The 19464-nt window shown below is 45.0% G+C and overlaps 1 long non-coding RNA gene across 1 annotated transcript in view; it reads left to right on the forward strand.

Annotated features, from left to right (window-relative positions):
- LOC146868658 (uncharacterized) overlaps positions 1-18876 on the forward strand; it is a 228502-nt gene extending 209626 nt beyond the window's left edge. The window contains exon 3 of the long non-coding RNA XR_014966341.1: positions 18765-18876. This is a non-coding gene — a long non-coding RNA (uncharacterized LOC146868658). The remainder of the gene's footprint in view (positions 1-18764) is intronic.
- The last annotated feature ends 588 nt before the right edge of the window (positions 18877-19464 follow it).

Consider the following 19464-nt stretch of genomic DNA (forward strand, 5'->3'; position numbering starts at 1 on the left):
GGTGGTGGTGGTGGTAGATGTGGTGGTGGTGGACGTGGTGGTGATGGTGGATGTGGTGGTTTTTGACGTGGTGGTGGACGTGGTGGTGGTAGACATGGTGGTGCATGTGGTGGTGGTGGACATGGATGTGGTGGTGGTGGTCATTGTGGACGTGGTGGTGGTGGACGTGGTGGTGCATGTGGTGGTGGTGGACATGGTGGTGGTGCTGGTGGTGGACATGGTGGTGGTGGACGTGGTGGTGGCAGATGTGGTGGTGGTGGACGTGGGGGTGGATGTGGTGGTGGTGGTGGAGGTGGTGGTAGTGGACATGGTGGTGGACATGGTGCTGGTGGGTGTGGTGGTGGTGGACGTGGTGGTGGTGTTGGCAGTGGATGTGGTGGTGGGCGTGGTGGTGGTGGACGAGGTAGTGGATATGGTGGTGGTGGACGTGGTAGTGGTGGTGGACGTGGTGGTGGATGTGGTGGTGGTGGAGTACATGGTGGTGGTGGACGTGGTGGTGGTGGTGGTGGATGTGATGGTGGTGGACGTGGTGGTGGATGTGGTGGTGGTGGAGTACATGGTAGTGGTGGACGTGGTGGTGGACGTGGTGGTGGTGGATGTGGTGGTGGATGTGCTAGTGGTGGACATGGTGCTGGTGAACATGGTGGTGGTGGTAGAGGTGGTGGTGGACGTGATGGTGGTGGACGTGGTGGTGGACATGGTGGTGGTGGTGGTGGACATGGTGGACGTGGTGATGGATGTGGTGGTGGTGGTGGTAGATGTGGTGGTGGACGTGGTGGTGGTGATAGAGGTGGTGGTCGATGTGGTGGATGTGGTGGATGTGGCGGTGGACATGGTGGTGGTGGTGGTAGATGTGGTGGTGGTGGACGTGGTGGTGATGGTGGATGTGGTGGTTTTTGACGTGGTGGTGGACGTGGTGGTGGTAGACGTGGTGGTGCATGTGGTGGTGGTGGACATGGATGTGGTGGTGGTGGTCATTGTGGACGTGGTGGTGGTGGACGTGGTGGTGCATGTGGTGGTGGTGGACATGGTGGTGGTGCTGGTGGTGGACATGGTGGTGGTGGACGTGGTGGTGGCAGATGTGGTGGTGGTGGACGTGGGGGTGGATGTGGTGGTGGTGGTGGAGGTGGTGGTAGTGGACATGGTGGTGGACATGGTGCTGGTGGATGTGGTGGTGGTGGACGTGGTGGTGGTGGTGGTGGATGTGATGGTGGTGGACGTGGTGGTGGATGTGGTGGTGGTGGAGTACATGGTAGTGGTGGACGTGGTGGTGGACGTGGTGGTGGTGGATGTGGTGGTGGATGTGCTAGTGGTGGACATGGTGGTGGACGTGGTGGTGGTGGACATGGTGGTGGTGGATGTGGTGGTGGATGTGGTAGTGGTGGACATGGTGGTGGTGGACGTGGTGGTGGTGGAGGTGGTGGTGGACTTGGTGGTGGTGGACGTGGCAGCGGACATGGTGGTGGTGGTGGTGGACGTGGTGGTAGTGGACGTGGTGGTGGACGCGGTGGTGGTGGACGTAGTGGTGGACGTGGTGGTGGTGGTGGACATGGTGGTGGTGGATGTGGTGGTGGTGGACGTGGTGGTGGTGCTGGTGGTGGATGTGGTGGTGGACGTGGTGGTGGTGGCCATGGTGGTGGTGGATGTGGTGGTGGATGTGGTAGTGGTGGACATGGTGGTGGGGGACGTGGTGGAGGTGGTGGAGGTATTGGTTTCTAAAGGCATTTGATTCTTGCTGAGAAAAAAAATGTAATCTGCCCTTCAAACACTGGAATTCATTTCTGTTTGCAGGCTCATATACTCATTCGTCCTAGTCAAGCATGTCCGTGCACTATAAAATATAATGCTTTGGATTTTGTATCGTATTACTGCTTCCGGGGAGCTATCAGAGGAGGAAAGGGTAACCTCCGCCATTTAGCGATATCTCTTTTAGCCAGCTGAAAATATAAGTTAATATAGTGCGGAAGAGCAAAAAACAAAATAAAAATGTAAAATATACAGCCAATCGCTGCATGGGATGGGCAAAGACCAAAATGGCAGAAGGGGGTAGAGGTGCGGCATGCGGCGTGCCATCGAATTGAAAGGCAACTGACCCGGCCTGCATCCCAGACACACACAGCGTTTCCCTTGCGGGAGCGAGGAGGGGCACCATCTGTTTTTAACATAATTACAAACAGATGGCGCCAAAGCTCGCTCCCGCAAGGGAAATGCCAAACGTTAACACTTTGCAATAGAAAGCAATGCAAAACGTGCACGTTTTTGGCCAAAATGCTGATCGATTCCAAAAGGTTCCCTCCCATGCAGCGCATGCGCGCTGCGTAGGCGAGAACTAATAATGGGTTCAGCAACAGGAGGCAAAAGTCTGAGGTGACCCTGCAGAAAGGGCACATTTCAATACCCAGTTGCCTAGCTATGCAGAAACTGCAGTGGCCATAAAATCTCATAATTCCAGCGGCTTTGGTACAAACCTATAGTTCTAACAGCACTGAAATCTGTTGATAAGTCTCAACATCAAGCATGCCTGAGAATGAGCTTGACTTGAAATCTAGAACACACAAACATTGGCAAAGCGAATAGGTCAGGCTTATGAGTGAAAGAGGTTCTTCAGTAACGGGTGGGGTTACACACTCAAGATATCATCATAAACACAATCTGACACTCCTTGAACTCATGCATTTATTTATCCAACAACTGGCTCAATCATGCATTCATCCATGTACCCATCCACAATAAAAACTTCCATTTGACAAAAATGTGAGCTTCCATGTAACAAAATACCTGTCTACAGTTTTAAACATGATGTCATACCAATCCACCCTTAAATTCCTATTGACTTTAACAAATGTTTTTTACATTAAAAAAGTCAGAGCTACTGCCTTTGTCATAAATTTTCAAATAAACAGATTGGACCTAGGGCATCTCACACGTTTCCCAATGAACCAATCAAACATTTATCCTTTAATATTGGCTTGTCACCATACTCTGCTCAAGCTTAGTTATGTAAAAGCATGCAACCCTCGGGCATACAGTCCTAAAATTACACATGCGTTCAAAACTACAGTTGGCAAAGCAATATGAAATCATTCTTGAAGGGCCAAACAACTATTGTCACAATGGAAATATTTAGTCACAAGTGTTTGCCAGAGATGTGACCAACACCAAAACCATTGCCTAGTATGGTAACCTGTGAGTCCATGTTGCCAAATGTAGGAAATATCCCTTTTCTGCATGATCCCCCGGATTTATGCCTCTTGCTGGACCCAATATTTTTTTAACCCCAGGTGTAGTGTGCGTAGCGGGGCTACACTGAGGTCCACGGAGTTGAAAACAAACTCCGTGGAACTCCGCTACGCCACCCGCCTTCACCCCCCCCCCATTATAAAACTTAATTAAACATTATTACAAAATAGATTTAAAAACACACTCCTGGCATGCAGCGTTCCCGGGCTGCCCTCCTCCTCTTCTTCGCTGTCTCGCTAATCCTTGTGAGAACTGCGCATGTGCACGCCCCCGCGCCAGCGCATTTCTTGTGAGAAATGCACATGTGTGGGCACGCATGCACGCATGCGCAGTTTTCACAAGGATTACCACTAGGGTGAAGAAGAGGAGGAGGGCAGACCGGGGACGCCGCATGCCAGGTAAGTGGTTTTAAATGTATTTTTTAATTATGTTTAATTACTTTTTATAATGGGGGTGAAGGTGGGGACTGGCCAACTCCACTCCGTGCGGAGTGTGCGGAGATTTGCCTTCTCCAGGCTCTCCGCGGAATGCAGAGAAGGCAAATCTCTGCACACTCCACGGGCGGAGTGGAGGTCTGCACTCAGGGTTATATTTTTTGTGGTTGTTATCAGAACTCTGTTTATGTTACCCCTGCTAACGAGTAGTAATGTGCCTTTGCTCTCCCTTTAAACAGTTGAATTGGTACATTTCTAATTGCCGTTTTTAACTTGCCCATAAGTCCCTAGTATATGGAACAAAGAGTACTCAGGGCCTGGAAGTTCAACGCTACCAGTGAACTGCAGCATTTCAGCTTCAGACCTACTCTATGTGGCTTGCCTGCAGCAGTGTAAAAACTACAATACAGCCTGTCAAAATAAATTATTTTGACAGGTCATCCCTAGGTAGGCCTTGTAGCCCATAAGGCAGAGTGCAGGGTACTTAAAAGTAGGACATGTAGAAATGTAATGTTAACATGGCCTTACAGTGGCTAGTACCAAAAACCTATTTATCATTGTGGCGGGCCTAGCTGTCCTATGTAGAAAACCAGAGATCTTGGGAATAGTACTAGCTAGAAAAATAATTAAACAACTATTTTTATTAGTTACTATAATCCAATTCAATAGTGACGCTGGATTTTTAGTAAATATTAAGGAAACACAACTTTTAGAAAGTTGCCTTTTTCCGACCTGAAGTTCTTGTAGGCTAATTTGCATTTGCTCTTCCACATCTCACAGCCAGTGATTAAAATTTGAAAAAGTGTAAAAAGGTGTGAAATTCCTCCCAGGAACTACACAGTAGGTCACAGTAATTGAAAGGTTGGCATAAATGGGCCTAGATGACTCCTCTGAGCTCAGCAGAAGGTTGGGAGCTGTGAGCATCCCTTTTGATATCACTGTGTCAAATTCTGCAAGAGTGTCATATCTTGCTTGACAGGTCTGCTTGGGTCACACATAAAACTTAGGATACACTTGAAAGGAAGAGAACAGAATGCCAAGACAATTCTTGTGTATTCACCGTCTTATTGCTGAGGACTCCTGCTTTGGCTGACCAGACTTCTATCTCTTGGTTTATTGTGGGTACAGTGGCTGCTTTAAACTGGATTTTAGTGTTTGATGTGGGAGGACACTAGGATTCCCTTAGCACACTCCCCAAACACCCCCAGCCATCAGCGACCAAGTTTAGTTTGGCTGAAGACTTTTGCCATCTTGAAAATGCCCAAAGTGGCAGGTAAGGATGTCCCTGGAATCTTTTACCCCACTGGTTAAAGCATGTCCAGGAGTCATTCCCACCAACTAACTTGTACCAGGCATAAATGCGGCATCTCTGGACAACCACTTCAGAACACTCTTTGAACCTGAGGAAGATCAGAAGAGGACTGGACCTGCAGTCTATGATCTGAGAGGTACCTTGACAGACTGGACTTGCTCCATCTTGAACAAGGCAAAGAAGTGGACTCCAAGGGTTGTATGGATAACCTTCTGTTCAAGCTAAAGGGACACAACAAGCTACAGGAGGCCTTTTCCTGGGAGTACCTTGCTAACAAGTGACAACTGGACCCTGCTGTTGGCCTCTTTCTAACACACAGTGAGTCTCTAAGTTCCTCCCTTGAGGTCCTGGGGGCCAATGGAAGTTTACTGCTGTGGTAGATTTAGACTTAAAGGACTAAGTCAAAAGGTATTGTCTTTGAACAGGACAAACCTAGTTGGTGTATATGACCCGTGGTCCATCGTGGTCAGTCTCAAATTGTGGCTAGGTTTCGGGCTAGTGTGACCATTAGCTATCATTTGCTTTGTGCTTTTTGGCTCTGCTTTTACTTAAACTTTAAAAAATCATATCTCTGGTTCCTCTTATAGGAGAGTTTTAATTTTGCTGTCAATTTGTTTATGAAATGTCACTGTATTTTCCAAATTCAGTTTAAGGTTGTTAATGTTGTGCATTGTAACTTCATTACTAAATTACACATTACCCTAAATTAAGCCTGTCCACCCCGTGCCATAGCCACCAGGGGGTTGAGCTCAGGTTTATTTAGTGCTTTGAAGTTTCCCACTGAAAAGGTTTGAGATTATTCCTTAAGGTGGGTAGTCACTCACCCCAAAAAACATTGCAATGCCAACTCCACCGTAAAAGCATATTACTTTTACGTTTGCTTTCAAAATTAAATAGGCCTGGCCTACAGCTTTAGTTTGACCTTATCATAATAAACAGATGAGTTCTATGGTATCAAACAAAACTTTTTGCCAGTAAACCAACACAGGCCTATAACCTTTATCATTGGCTTGTTACTATAACCAACTCAGGCCTACTGTATTGAGCATAAGCTGTCCCATGAGCAGCCATCAGGCATATTGTCATGAAATTAAGCAATCGAAATTACACCTGGCAAAACAAAATACAACCCTCCTAAAATGGCCCAATACGGATTATCACAGTGCAAATCTTCACCTCTAGGTTTTATTATAGGGGTAACCAACATCAAAACACCTGCCTGCTGCAATAATCAGTGAAATTCCATGAAAAATACCTCTTTATAGACTTTACAACAGTGTGGCAACAATCTACCCTTAGAGGCCAATTGGTTTACCATATTATTTTCACAAACAAATTAGTCAAGCCTACTGCCTTTGGTGTACGTTTTTAAAATTACAGGTGAGATATATGGCACCACACTTATGTTTTACCAGTAAACCAACCATTCCTGCAGCCTTTATCATTGGTTAGTCACCATATTAATTTCCGACCTAATGTATTGAGCATAACCGTTATATCAGGCAAACATTCGGCATAGAGTCACGAAATATACACAAAATTTCAGGCGGCAAAAAATACAATTCCCCCATGAGAGCCTATGAAGTATTATCAAAGTGTAAATCTTCTATCCCGGAGTATGTTAAAGGAGACGACCAACCCCAAAACCCTCCCTACTACTGTAATTTGTGAAGTTCCATGTAACCAAATACCTATCTATAGTCTGTAACAAAGTGTAACAACAATCAACCCTTAAATAACTCTTGGCTTTAACATATGCTTTTCACAAAAACATAGTCAGGCCTACTACTTTTGTCGTAACTTTAAATAATAAATGATCAGGCCTATAATGTTGATCATTGGATTGGCACCATTACCAACTGAGCCCTGCTGTATTAAGCAGAGGTATTCCGCCCAGGCAAAAAGTTCAGCAGAAGCACTATTTAAGGTGTAAGCACACAACCTCTGCCCAACCAAAAGCTGTACTCTAAGGGGCAGATTTACAAGCCCCTTGCGTCATTTTTGCGCCACAGTTGCGTCAGCAGCGTAAAAATGCGGCCCATTTACAACGTGACGCATCTAGGGAGATGCATCACATTGTAAAGCCCTGCGTCACATTATACCTGCGTCAGGTATAATGTATGCAGGGTGGGCGTTCGAACGCAGCAAAGCCTCCTAGAAGTGACGCAGTGAAATCTACAAGATTTCACTGTGCCACTTCTAGGATGCCACTGCGTCAAATTCTTACGCCTGCTTGAAGCAGGCGTAAGGCATGATGCAGCGCAATGGGGATAGGCCTCCACCTGCATTGCTGGAGTTGCATCATGCTTGCAACACGACTCCAGCAATGTGTGACTTTTGCGTCAATAGATGTGTCAGAATTTCTGATGCATCTGTCAAGCCTTGCGTCATGGTGCGCCGTATTGTAAATACGGCACATCCATGGTGGCGCAAGGATTTCTCAGGGTGGCGCAGGGGAAGTGACGAATCTTTACAGATGCGTCACTTTCTTGTAAATCTGCTGGCAGAGCCAAAGCACCTCCCTCAATGGTGCTTTTGAATGTTCTTTTTCTGTTGTTCACATAAGGTCTGGTGACAGCTGCACTATGCAGCCAAAATTTAAAGGGGGTGATAGCTGCTAGGCAGTCAATATAGAGTGAAGTCAGCTCTTGGGGTAGTGCAAAGACAGATGCCATGAACAGCTGTAACAGCCTTTGGAGGAATCTGTTTTCCTTGGCCTGTACAGATTTAGCAAGTGAACAGCCCAATAGTCTGCTACTATGCGTAGAAGAGGCCTGAGATTGTGGCATGTATACTGGTCAAAAGAGAAATTTAAAATGTGCCACATGCATGGTTGACAGCAGGTTCCACGCTGTGCCCCTCAGAAGCTCATATTGGCTGTTAGGAAAGAGCAAAATATGTAAACTACTGTAAATAAAGATAGTCTAAGAACCTTGTTTTCTTTCTGTTCCTGTCTTCATAAACCCTAACGTCGGGTGGCAAGTACAGTGCTATGGGTGCCTAAGGGCAAGTTGGGAGTTCTTAATTTGTGCTGGTGGTTGCGAGAGATGGGTACCACCAACACTCACATTGATGATCAGACTTTGACCAAGAACAAGAGACAGAAAGGCAGAAAAAGGAGGGGAAAATGAGGAAGAGAAAGATAGGAAAAGAGTCATGATGAGGGAAGCCGGGACTGAAAAAGGACCTTAATGAGTTGGAAAAAGAGACAGGAATTGTATGGTGGGAAAAGAATGGCATGAAGTGGAATGAAGTCTATGCAGCGTTGGCATTCAGCACCCCGCCATTCAGCAGGGCAGGAGTGGGCTTCTAAGGAGAAACCCATATGGGCCCCGTTTATTTAAATCTTTTTAACAAATGAAATGCTACAGACTTTGGTTAGCAGCTGCTAACATTGATAACCCCTATTGACGGTCATGAAATTCAATTAGCTTGAAAAAGAACAATCCGTAGGAAATAAGCTTGTGGCTTTTTCTAAATGAGGGAAGCGGCCCAGCTTTGAGTAAAGCATGAGGGATACACACCCGCCTTAAAAGAGGGTCTAATAATGCCTCCTATTAACACAGCAAGGCCGTGAGATTAGTAAATGAAATGCCCAGAGCAGATGGTGGTAGCAGGTGCAAAGACTACAGTTTATCTTAAGAGTTTTGGAATCCCCTATAAGTCACAGACGGGGTGCCGTGCTCACTCGGGCAAAATCCCAGGTACAGAAATGCCGCCCAGAGTAATTACCAGTAGTTGAGATTAATTCAAGCATTCCACCCATAACTTTTTTGTTTACTTGAGTGCAACGCCCCTAGTGCGACACGTGTGCCCAGACGTGGGTGCTGTGACACTGTGCCACTGTAGCCAACCTGCACCCGGCCGGTGAAACCGGTCTTGAGTTGCTTGTGATTTCTGGTTCAGAGAGGGCATGGTTGTTTGAGCTGGACTGTTGTTATCCCAGCGGGTCTAAGAATGATTTACAGATGGCTAGGTCTAATCTGAAGTGGCACAGTGGACATAAAAATGACAAACTGGGATGTGGCAGAGAGTATCTGCCAGAGACTGAGATTAATTCAAGCATTCCACCCATCACTTTTTTGTTCACCCTCTAAACCTGGCCCCAGATGCACGAGGCAGGCTTCACTCCAACCCAAACTCATTTGGAGATGCAAGGTACCGGGCGAGATGAAAGCACACAGAGTTGTGTCAGCTGTCAGCTGTCCACAAGGCATAGGCCTCCGTGTTGGGTGGTTTGGGGGTCCGTGTGTGTCACTATGAATGTGTGACTGTACTCTGTGCGCATTCCAGCCCGTCCGCTGTAAAAAGAACAGAAAACGTAGCCCTGTAAGACTTGTCCAACTAAACTAATGAACTCCCGTCAGGTCTCATTAGGGCCTGTGAATGACAGACGGGCTGAGGCCTGCCGAGCCCGTGAAGGGACCCCATTGTGCCCGGCGCGCGGCGGGATCGCTTGACATGCGTAGAGAGGCCTCAATGTTTACCTGGACAGAGAGGCCCGGGGACTGCAGGTTCGCAGAGCCGCCTCTGGTGGATGGCACGATGCCAGGGGCCGGCGCAGGTACTTCCCTTGTTAATAAGAAAATTGCCCCCGATGTTTCTGGCGAAAACCACGCATTTCGAAGCGCCACGTCATGGCCGCACGAGCCAGAGGTGTGCGAGAGCAGAGAAGTCCTTCATTGTAGGGACAAAAAAGGGCTGTGTCAGGTGGAACGAAGGGGGATTCTGCCAGGTATTTAAGAAGCGTTTTCTTACGATTTTTGTTTTACACAACACAGAACATCACCTTACGAAATATACTGTGGTATGTATATCAATCGTAATCCAGTACTGCATTTTTTAGCAGTCACGAGTTTTTTTTAGGTCAAAATGTGCATAATAAAACATACTTACTGAGGGACTTAACAATCTTAACTATAAAATTATAAATAGCAACAATAAAACGAGTAAAGCGTACATTCAAATTTAAACAGGTCCCAACTACCGTGTGCTTTTATAATACAATAAAACTCTCTATACAACGCTAGAACTACAACTTGATTACATTAACTCAAAGCTTACAGCAGTAGAAGAATACATATCAAACACTGTCTGAAAATCAAACCATGAAACTCATCTACCGTTCCAGCTTTGGGGCATCTCACCAACAACCGGCGATAATTATCGCTAAGCGCACTTAGCGCTAGGATAATTATCGCCGGCTATCGCTGGTTTCTATCGCTGAGATAGCGCGCTATCAGCGACGCTTATCTCAAAAGCGATAGAAATACCAGCGATAGCTACATATTGTGCGATTATCGCTGGAAATCCAGCGATAATCGTACAACAATCGGCGAAACGTTGGTGATAGTGGAGGGCAGAGTTAACCATTATATCCACCTTCCATTGCATATAATGGCTAAGTCAGATTAAAAGCAGGCGTAAGAAAAGTAGCGATAAGCGCGGTTAGCGCTACTTTTCTTATCGCCATGCCAGTTAGCGGGAGGTTTGATAATAGGAGAAATGTCGGTTAGCGACATTTCTCCCGTTGTTTGGGGGAGGAACGCCCACTTTGCAGAGATGCACAGATGGGCGTTCAGGGAAAGGGTGAACATGCATGGAAACACGCGCTAACGTGTCCATGCTGATGGGGCCTTAAGATTATCGCCGCTTTAGCGGCAAAAAGTGCCGCTAAAGCGGCGACAATGCCCTTGATGATATGCCCCATAGTTCCCCCAGCTGACCACTGATTCCTCTACCCACCACTGAAAGTCTGCCCGGAAGGAGAACCTACGCTTGTTTTTTTCCTATTTCCCCTGAAAAAAAACCACTTCCGGACCTGATAAACAACATTCCATACACCCCAGCTCTCAAAAACACAACTCCCCCACCTCAAATCTGATACACGAGAATCCTCATACCTCAAAGAAGTAAACAATACCCTTCAACATCTGATCTGATACACAACATTCTTCAACTCTCAAATATGATTCACACCGCCCCATGCATGATCCTTCATCCACATGCTACGATGGAGCCGAGTGATGATATATATATCTGCATTTACGTCACCATACATGTACATGCATATGTCATAATGCTCAATCCATCTTGTATTTTTTTTTATGTACTATTACACAATGGCGAACGCCTATTTTGGAGTAGTAAAGAAAAATAATTTAAAAAATGCAAAGTCTGCAATGTATATTCACAAAGAACAAGTGTCTTGGTTGCAAATTGAAACTCCCAGGGCCCCCTAAAAATAAAAACGAAAAATTAAATTTAAAAAGAAAATAGGACAGGGGGGCAGCAATGGTGGAGCAGCGAGTGGGAGAGGGCAAATAAATGATGCCCATGAGCGCTGGTGGTGAGCACAGAGGGTGGGGGAGTAGTGGAGGGAAGGGGGTTTACAAAAAAGGCTTAACGGAATAGGAAAGAGTGGGGTAAGCAAGGCCTAAGCATGGGTGGGAGAACAATACAGAGAACATGGGGCAGAAGCTGAAGGGGAAGCAGCAGATAGGGGGTGAGAGCAAGAAAATACAAGCACTCCCATCACCTGAAAGTAACCAGTGGAAGGATACATGTCATCCATTCAAAGGATAGTAAAGAAACTATGCACACTGGGGAATGTGAAAAGGCAAACACAAGAAAAGGAAGGACATCCTCAGAATAAGAAGCAAGTAAGTGAGATTGGAAAGAAAACCAACCAATTATGAACAATAGGCTGACCCAAAGTACCAGTATTGTTCACAATAGGCAATTCGGCAACTGACAGATAACATTGTCAGCTATAACAGACAACTAAAGCTGTCTGTAGGCGAGGCCCAAAAACTGACTGTTGGAAACTACAAATTTGGTGGTAGTGGAAATGGCGGAAAGTGGTGGAGTCAATGAAAGGCAGCCTCTACTATTTGTTTTACAAACTCTGTCCCCAACCAAATTTGCAGCTTGGAAAATTGTGACAGTAAGGATTCTATGATGTTCCTACTTGACGGCAGACTGCATTTTAAGAAAACATAGAAGGTTCAAGCACCTGCTGCAGAGATCTCTGTGTATTCACAAATTATTATTGGTAAGATAACCCAGGATGTAAATGCTTGTGAGAGCTGTGTGTAAGCTTTGAATCCATGATGTTGTATAAATTTCCTTCTGTAGAGCATTGCATTGACTGAATAGGTCACAGATTTATATCCTGTGTAAGGCAACTTTCAGAGATAATGCCTTCGTAACCTATTTTGACGGTGTTAGGGAAATAAATACTTTTGCACCCTCCCAAGAGCAATGAAAAAAACACACAATAAAGCAGTTTGCTCAGGAACAAAGGAAATATATTTGTCTGTATCCATGCACGCCTGATGGCCAGCAAGGAAGAGGTCAGTGCACACATTGGTGCTGCCAGCCTGCTTCCTCCCTGCATGGCTAATTTCTGGGTCATATATACACTTAGTAATGCAACTTTAGCAGAACTAAAAGGGACAAGGTGCCAAATATGGTCAATAGAGAGATGCAAGATCATCACGGTGCCAATTATACACCATGCCAATTATAATACAGACATACAGTGTAAGCAGAAATTAACAAACTAATGACTAAACGAACATGGTAGTCAGAAAAAAGAAAGTGACCTTTAAGTTGGTTCTGAACAGCTGTTGAAGCTTGTCCAGGCAAGGTCAGGTGTGTATTTAGCGCATGCATATGATTATATCACCAGCTTCGTGTCCTGACTTCCAGTTTCCCTGGAATAGAGGAACGCGGACCCAGGGTATGGTGCAAAATAAGTTTATTGACTGCCCTGCACCGCCGCAATAACGCGTTTCGGCCTCCCAAAGGCTTTGATCACATGACATGATTATATATATATTTTTCCCCAACAGAGGGGACCAGCAGGAATATTTAGTGATATTATTTCATTAATTCTCCCATTCTAATGAGAATGACCTTGGGGTATAGGACAGGCCTGTGGATTTACATAACATTACTAATTCCTAAAGGTGCTTTGTTCTCTACCCCCTCGTCACCCAAGTGCCACTTTGTTTTCAATGAAAGTCACATGAGCAGAGAAGCTTCTTACAGCCATTGTAGAACATCATATCCGAATATTGATGATACAAAATGGAGCTAAGAAAAATTATCTATCAATTATTGTGTATCTTCACTGGATATCTCCCAACTGAAGCCACCGTTGCTACTTGAGGAGGGTAGAAACCTTTTAAGCACTAGTGAGAAACATGCAACACTCTCAAGTGTCATGAAAAACAACATACCAGACAGAAGAGGCTCCTGGAATCAAACATCTGAGTCCTCCCATGAAGAGCAAAGCATGGGCAGTGCCCTTCCCAGTGGAAGACGTGGCTGGCAGAAGAGAAATCAAGCAGATGGCAACACACAAGGGTGCCTCACCATGAGCCTAGGCTATCATTAGTTTGAAACCAATGTGCATCCCTGTAACTCACTGAGTCAGGGTGAATGACTTGCACACAGCGCTCTTGTAACTATTGCAGGTGTGACTTACATGATGCGTGCCAGACCACTCCTTAAGCAAGAACTACACATAAAGTAACCACTGGATTAAAGGCCCTCCTGTCTCTCTTCCGGCAGCCTTAAGACTGGGTTTTTCTTCACTCTTGGCAGGATTTCCCTCTTGGCTTCTTTTCCTCTCAAATACGTCCCTATTATTACACACTGAATGGTTTTTCCCATTTCTTTGCACACTCCCCTTTCCCCACCCATTTATGGGAGCTTGGGTTCTGTGATTTAACCCTTTTATTGCTGTATACAAATGTAACCCTATTTGGTTATGGAGGTGAATAGCTCTCATCTTTTGCAACATAATGAGGTTGACGAACAAGGTTGCATTCATGAAAATGTGAGTGACTTTATATAGTCTTCTGTGAAACAGGTTGTTGCAGCTTCTATGGACAAAGTGACCAAAAATATTGAGAATTTGGTCATTAACCTTATGACCAAAACAATTTTGACCCATTCTGCTGGGGAAAATCAGAAAGTGCAAAGCAATGAGTTATCCACCGCCATCTTCTAAAAAACTAATTTAAAAAATATTATTGTGCTGTCAGACAGTGAGGTTCCCTCACGCTCGGCAGGGGACCCAGTTCCTCCCAGGCCTCCTACCTGGGAGGGGAATAATAATAATCATAATACTAAGGTTATTTTGATCGCTTCCAAATGTAAAGCTAAGACCAAAAGTATCAAGTTGGCGTTGTCTCCTATTTTAATTTCCCACAGTCCTGATAAAGACAACATGGGTGATATTGGGAATGCTGATTCCAACCCTGGTCGTCCTCCGAAATAGCCAACCTTTCATCTTCCTCTCAAGATCCATTTGCTGCTATAACAGTTTTGGACACTGAGGGTTACCCTGTGTTTGACCCAAGTTTAATTCATCACCCCAACTCCACAAATGGTTCCTGGTGGATCATGTGAGCGAAAACATTGCTTCTAGGCTCGGTTTATCTTTGGATAGGCAAACAAGAGCCAAGCTCAATTCGGAGTGTCCTAGACCTTCTCTCCCTTCTAAAATTTTCCTTACTCTTATCCTAGATCTGTCTATGCTCACCTTTTTCTCCACGCTTGTCAAAGACCCTCGTAAGGGTGTGGACAAAGCTTGGTCCACCTGTTAAGACAAGTTACTCAACATGGTTCTAGCTCGGATCCTCGATTTGTCGCAGTCTGCCAGGTTGGACAATTCTCCTATTGATCCCGTAGTTCTCTCTCTATGGGTTCAAAGAGCTTTTCGCTTGCTGGATAATGCTAACTCAGCCATAACTCATAAATGCAGAAAATAATTATTGCTGATACTGGATCTAAAACTTTTTAACCTAGCGTCCATGAATCCAGGAATCAGAGCAGGAGGCCGTACATTTGGAGATTCTTTCATTAAAGAACTTAGGAGTCTATTAGGATGGTGGACGGATGGCCGCCGCAGGGCCGGCGGAGGCACCCGCTGGGCCGGCGGCGGCCATCTGTCCGCGATCGAAACCCGGAAAACCGCCGGTCACATTAGCATGGCGGTGATGACCGCGGCGGTGAGAAATTCCGCCCACCACTATTCCGCCGGTAGCAGTCCGCACGCTTGCCTAGTGGGCGGAGCTGGACCGCTAAAATGGGGCTGGTGCAGGGCCAGGCTCCGCCGGCACTATTATGATGCTGGCCAGCCTTTCCGCTGCGGTGGAATCGCCGTGGAAAGGCATTTGGAGAATGTCTCCGGGGTCCCATTGCAGGCCCCCAATGTGTTGGGGGGTGTGGGTGCACTGGGGGGTTACACATATCCCTGTACCAGGTGTAAGGCACTGTGCAGTGTCTGCCACGCAGTGCAGGGATATTCAGGACATGCTCCTTCCGACATCGTGGCGGTGCTGCTGGCAACAGCAACTGACGCAATGTTAAAGACTGCGATCGTACCGCCGCGGTCGGATTTTGCCTGCGGAGCATACTAATTGGACCGGCAGTTATGCCACGGTCCTGGTGGGTGGTCTATACCCGCTACCATGGCGTGATTTTCCGACCGCCACCCTAATAGACCCTTTAGTAAATACGAATCTACGTTTGCATCCCTTGAAAAAGCCCAGCAGTTTCTCAGAAAGTTTTTCTCACAACCTATTTTTGTTAGGGCCGGTAGAGTGGGGAGCCATTTTACCAACCGCAATTGCCAACATAAAGGATTCAGAGGCTCCTACAATGCCACCACTCAGATAATAAACCTCAATACAACTCACAAACAAATGGGTCTCTCTTCTGGCCTTCCTTGTGTATTTCTTTCAAAATGGCAGTCCATAACTTCGAACCCTTGGGTTCTGAACAGAGTTACAAATTACGCTATTGAATTCTACTCAATTCCTCCTCAAATAGTGTTTCCTCCTCCTCCGAAATTTTCCATAGAAATGCCCAACCTCATTTCTTGGGAAATAGAATCTTTTCTACTCAAACAAGCAATTCAGGTCACTTCTTCCGACCTGTCAGTATTTTTCAGTTCCCTTTTTTTAGTTCAAAAGAAAAACAAAAAAAATCAGACCAGTCACCAACCTCAAATACTTCAACTAATTGTAGTTTACCATCACTTCATGATGAAGACCATTGTCTATCTCAGAGATTCTTTACTACAGCACTATGGGATGGCCCGCTGGATCTTCAGGATGATTATCTTTCTGTGCCGATTCTCCCAGATCACAGGAAATTTCTTGAATTCCAATGGCAGGGACAAACCTATCATTTTTTGCTCTCTCCCCTTTGGTCTCTCTTCAGCCCCCGTGGTGTTTTACCAAACTAATTAAGCTGACTATTGCCTTCCTCAGAGCTCATGGCATCAGATTTTTAATATACCTAGACAACATTTTCATAATAAGTAAATACATTAATTCCCTGCAATCACAGATCCAAATTACGTTTTCCCTTCTTTCAGATTTAATTTGTGCTCGATTGTGATTCGCAATTTACTATGTACAACAGTGTCAGGGACACTGATTGCGATTCCCAATGGGGTCGCAAAATGCGAGTCTCATTAATATTAATGAGGCACTCGCATTTTGCGACCCTATTGGAAAAGGCTTGCCCTCCCAGGGATGGTGGCCTGCTAGGCTCAGCAGACCACGATGCCTTTTAAGGGCAGGCAGTGGTCCATGGGACCACTGCCTGCCCTTAAAAAATATTTTTGCATACATTTGCAAAAGGGAAGGGGTGACTGCATTGCCACCTACTTGAAGTAGGTGGTAGTTGCGAGTGTTTTGCGACTGCAATTGCGGTAACAAAACATTAGTACATGGGTTAGAGAGTCGCTATTTGGAAGGGAACGCCCCTTCCAAATAGCGAGTCTCTAAACACTTTTTTGCGAGTCCATAGAATTTTGGGGTTCTCTAATACATTCTTCTTTCACCACTCTTCATCTTCCTTCTGCAAAAATAAAGGCCATCAAAGCAGAATTAATTCAAACTCTTCACAAGTCTGCCATCTCTCTCAGAATTCTGGCAAGAATAGTGAGGCTTCTTTCATCTTCCATTCAGGCCATCTTTCCAGGCCATCTACATTGTTGGGTCCTCCATAGAGTAAAGTTTGCCACTTACACAGAGTCTCAGTGTATTCAGACTCCATAAACGTAGACCTGGAATCTCAGCTAGAGCTTCAATGGAGGATAGACCATTTAGATGCCTGGAACGGCAGGACAGTCTTTGCATTGGCCCCAGATCTTGTATTAGGATCAGATACAAACAAGTCTGATGAGTTGGGGCGCCCATTGTGAACGAATCTCAACTTCGGGTACAAGGTCTTAAAAGGAGTCCAGATTGCATGGGCAGAATACTTACCAGGAGACCAAAATTCGGTGGCAGACTGGCCCTCTCATTACCTGCGAGACTCAAGTAGATGAAAACTTCATCCCTTGGTTTTCAAGTCATTATTTTGCAAATGGGGTCCATTCCACATCGACCTTTTTGCCTCCAGACTTAACCACCAACTCCCTCTATTCTTCAGTTGGCACCCAGATGCCTTAGTATTGGCCTCTGAGGCTTTTTTACAGGACTGGTCCCATATGGTGAGCTATGCCTTTCCTCCTTTCATCATGATAAACTGAGTATTGAGTCAAGTCAGACGCCAACAAGTAATCCTTGTTCCAGTGGCCCCCTTTTGGCATTCTCAAGTTTGGTTTCCTTCTCTCCTGGAACTAACCATATACTTTCCTGTTTTTTCCACCCTCCCCCAACCTCCTCCTTAACCATTTAGGCAGTTCGCACAATCTGGTTCTAGGCAATTCCCTTTTACTGTCAACATGGAAAATAGCAGGTCCTCCAAACTTTTCATTTTGCCAGAGGCTTCAGAATACATTGACAAATCCTGGGCCCTAGGAACAAGCAAGCCTTATAGATCAGCCTTTTCTTTATGGGCAAGCTGGTGTATGGTAAAAAAAAGGCCATCCCCTTTCATCAGATATAGTATATATTGTTCATTTTCTCACAGCTGAAGCTAGCAATGGGAAAAACTTACCATACCATAAATATTTACAGATCTGCCATTTCGATCAACCATCCTTACATCAATGGGAAGCCAGTAGGAAAACATCCGCTTGCTTGTCACCTTTTAAAGGGAATGACATTTTGTAAGCCTGTCAATGATGGTCTGTCTCTCAAAATGTTATTAGCTAAACTTACCAAGTTATTGTGCTTTTTTTTCATTAAACGATTGTCAGATGTTAGAGCATTGGACATTAGCTCTCAACAATTTACACCTACAGATGCTCTCTTTGCAATCTGCAAATGTACAAAAACTAACTTAACTTGTGTATTTTATCTATATTTTCCTGATCTTCCCAAATTCTGTGTTGCACAATGTTTGAAAGTTTATGAACATCACACAGTTGAGCCCAGAATTTCCGCTGCCACTCAACTTCTCATATCCTTCAGAAAACATCACAAACTTGTTTCTTCCCCTACCCTTGCTTGCTGGGTTAAGTGGGTAATGTCATTTGTGGTTATTGATACTTCCTCTTTTGGTGCCCACTCGGCTTCCCAACATTTTTGGGCTGGCACCTGTCTGGAGAATATTCTGAGAACAGATGATTGATCTAATGACTTTGTTTTTCACACTTTCTGTTGTAAACCAGTTCATACTAAATCTTCTGTAGTCATTAATATGCTTTAAAGAAGCATGATAGGAGCCTCCAGTATGGCCATAAAATGTAGATTTTCCTAGTAAATGATGAAGGTAAGACATAATTGTATTAAAGACACAGAGGCGAGTATTTTCCCACCTCAACATGCTCTTAACTTGTTCTCTATTTCCCACTCTAACAGCGACTCGAGCTCAACCACATTCTTCTACCTAAGGATCCATCAGCTCTCCAAGAGGACTGTTCCCAGTCAAGTTAGGTATTATACATGGATCTGTTATACTATTGGTTACTGCTTATACTACTTTGTTTCATCCCATTGGCTAACTTTCGCTTAACTTCATGGTATTTGTAGTTTGTTCTTTTATCTTGACTGCTGCTATTGAATTAAAGTACGATTGGAAAGCATAATGCTCGCCTGCCTATCTTTAATAAAAATTAAGACTTTCCTTCATAATTTAGCAGGAAAATATACATTATACTTTGCAACATCCACATTCAACAACTACATGAATAATGGGATAATAACTTGTTTCACAAAGAGCATAACATGTATGTGATAAACGCCATGACAACTCTGGTTGATGTACAAATCTAAGTGGCTAATGGTGTGATATATATCTATATCTATATTCACTTAAAAAACCATAGGTTTCACACATGTTATAGTTAGGTGGACATTTCACTCGTAATAAACCAATGAAATTCTCCCATTATAGTTAGTTCAGATAACTATAACTCACGCGCCTGCAATCCACTGCTCATGACGTCACATATTACATCACTCATGACATGGTCAGTGGCATCACTCATGACATCACTGTTGACATCATCGTTGTGATAGAGTGGCGGTCGCGCGAGTTATAGTTATCTGAACTAACTAT

Source organism: Triturus cristatus, chromosome 1_2, assembly GCF_964204655.1.
Source record: "Triturus cristatus chromosome 1_2, aTriCri1.1, whole genome shotgun sequence".
Lineage (NCBI taxonomy): Eukaryota > Metazoa > Chordata > Amphibia > Caudata > Salamandridae > Triturus > Triturus cristatus.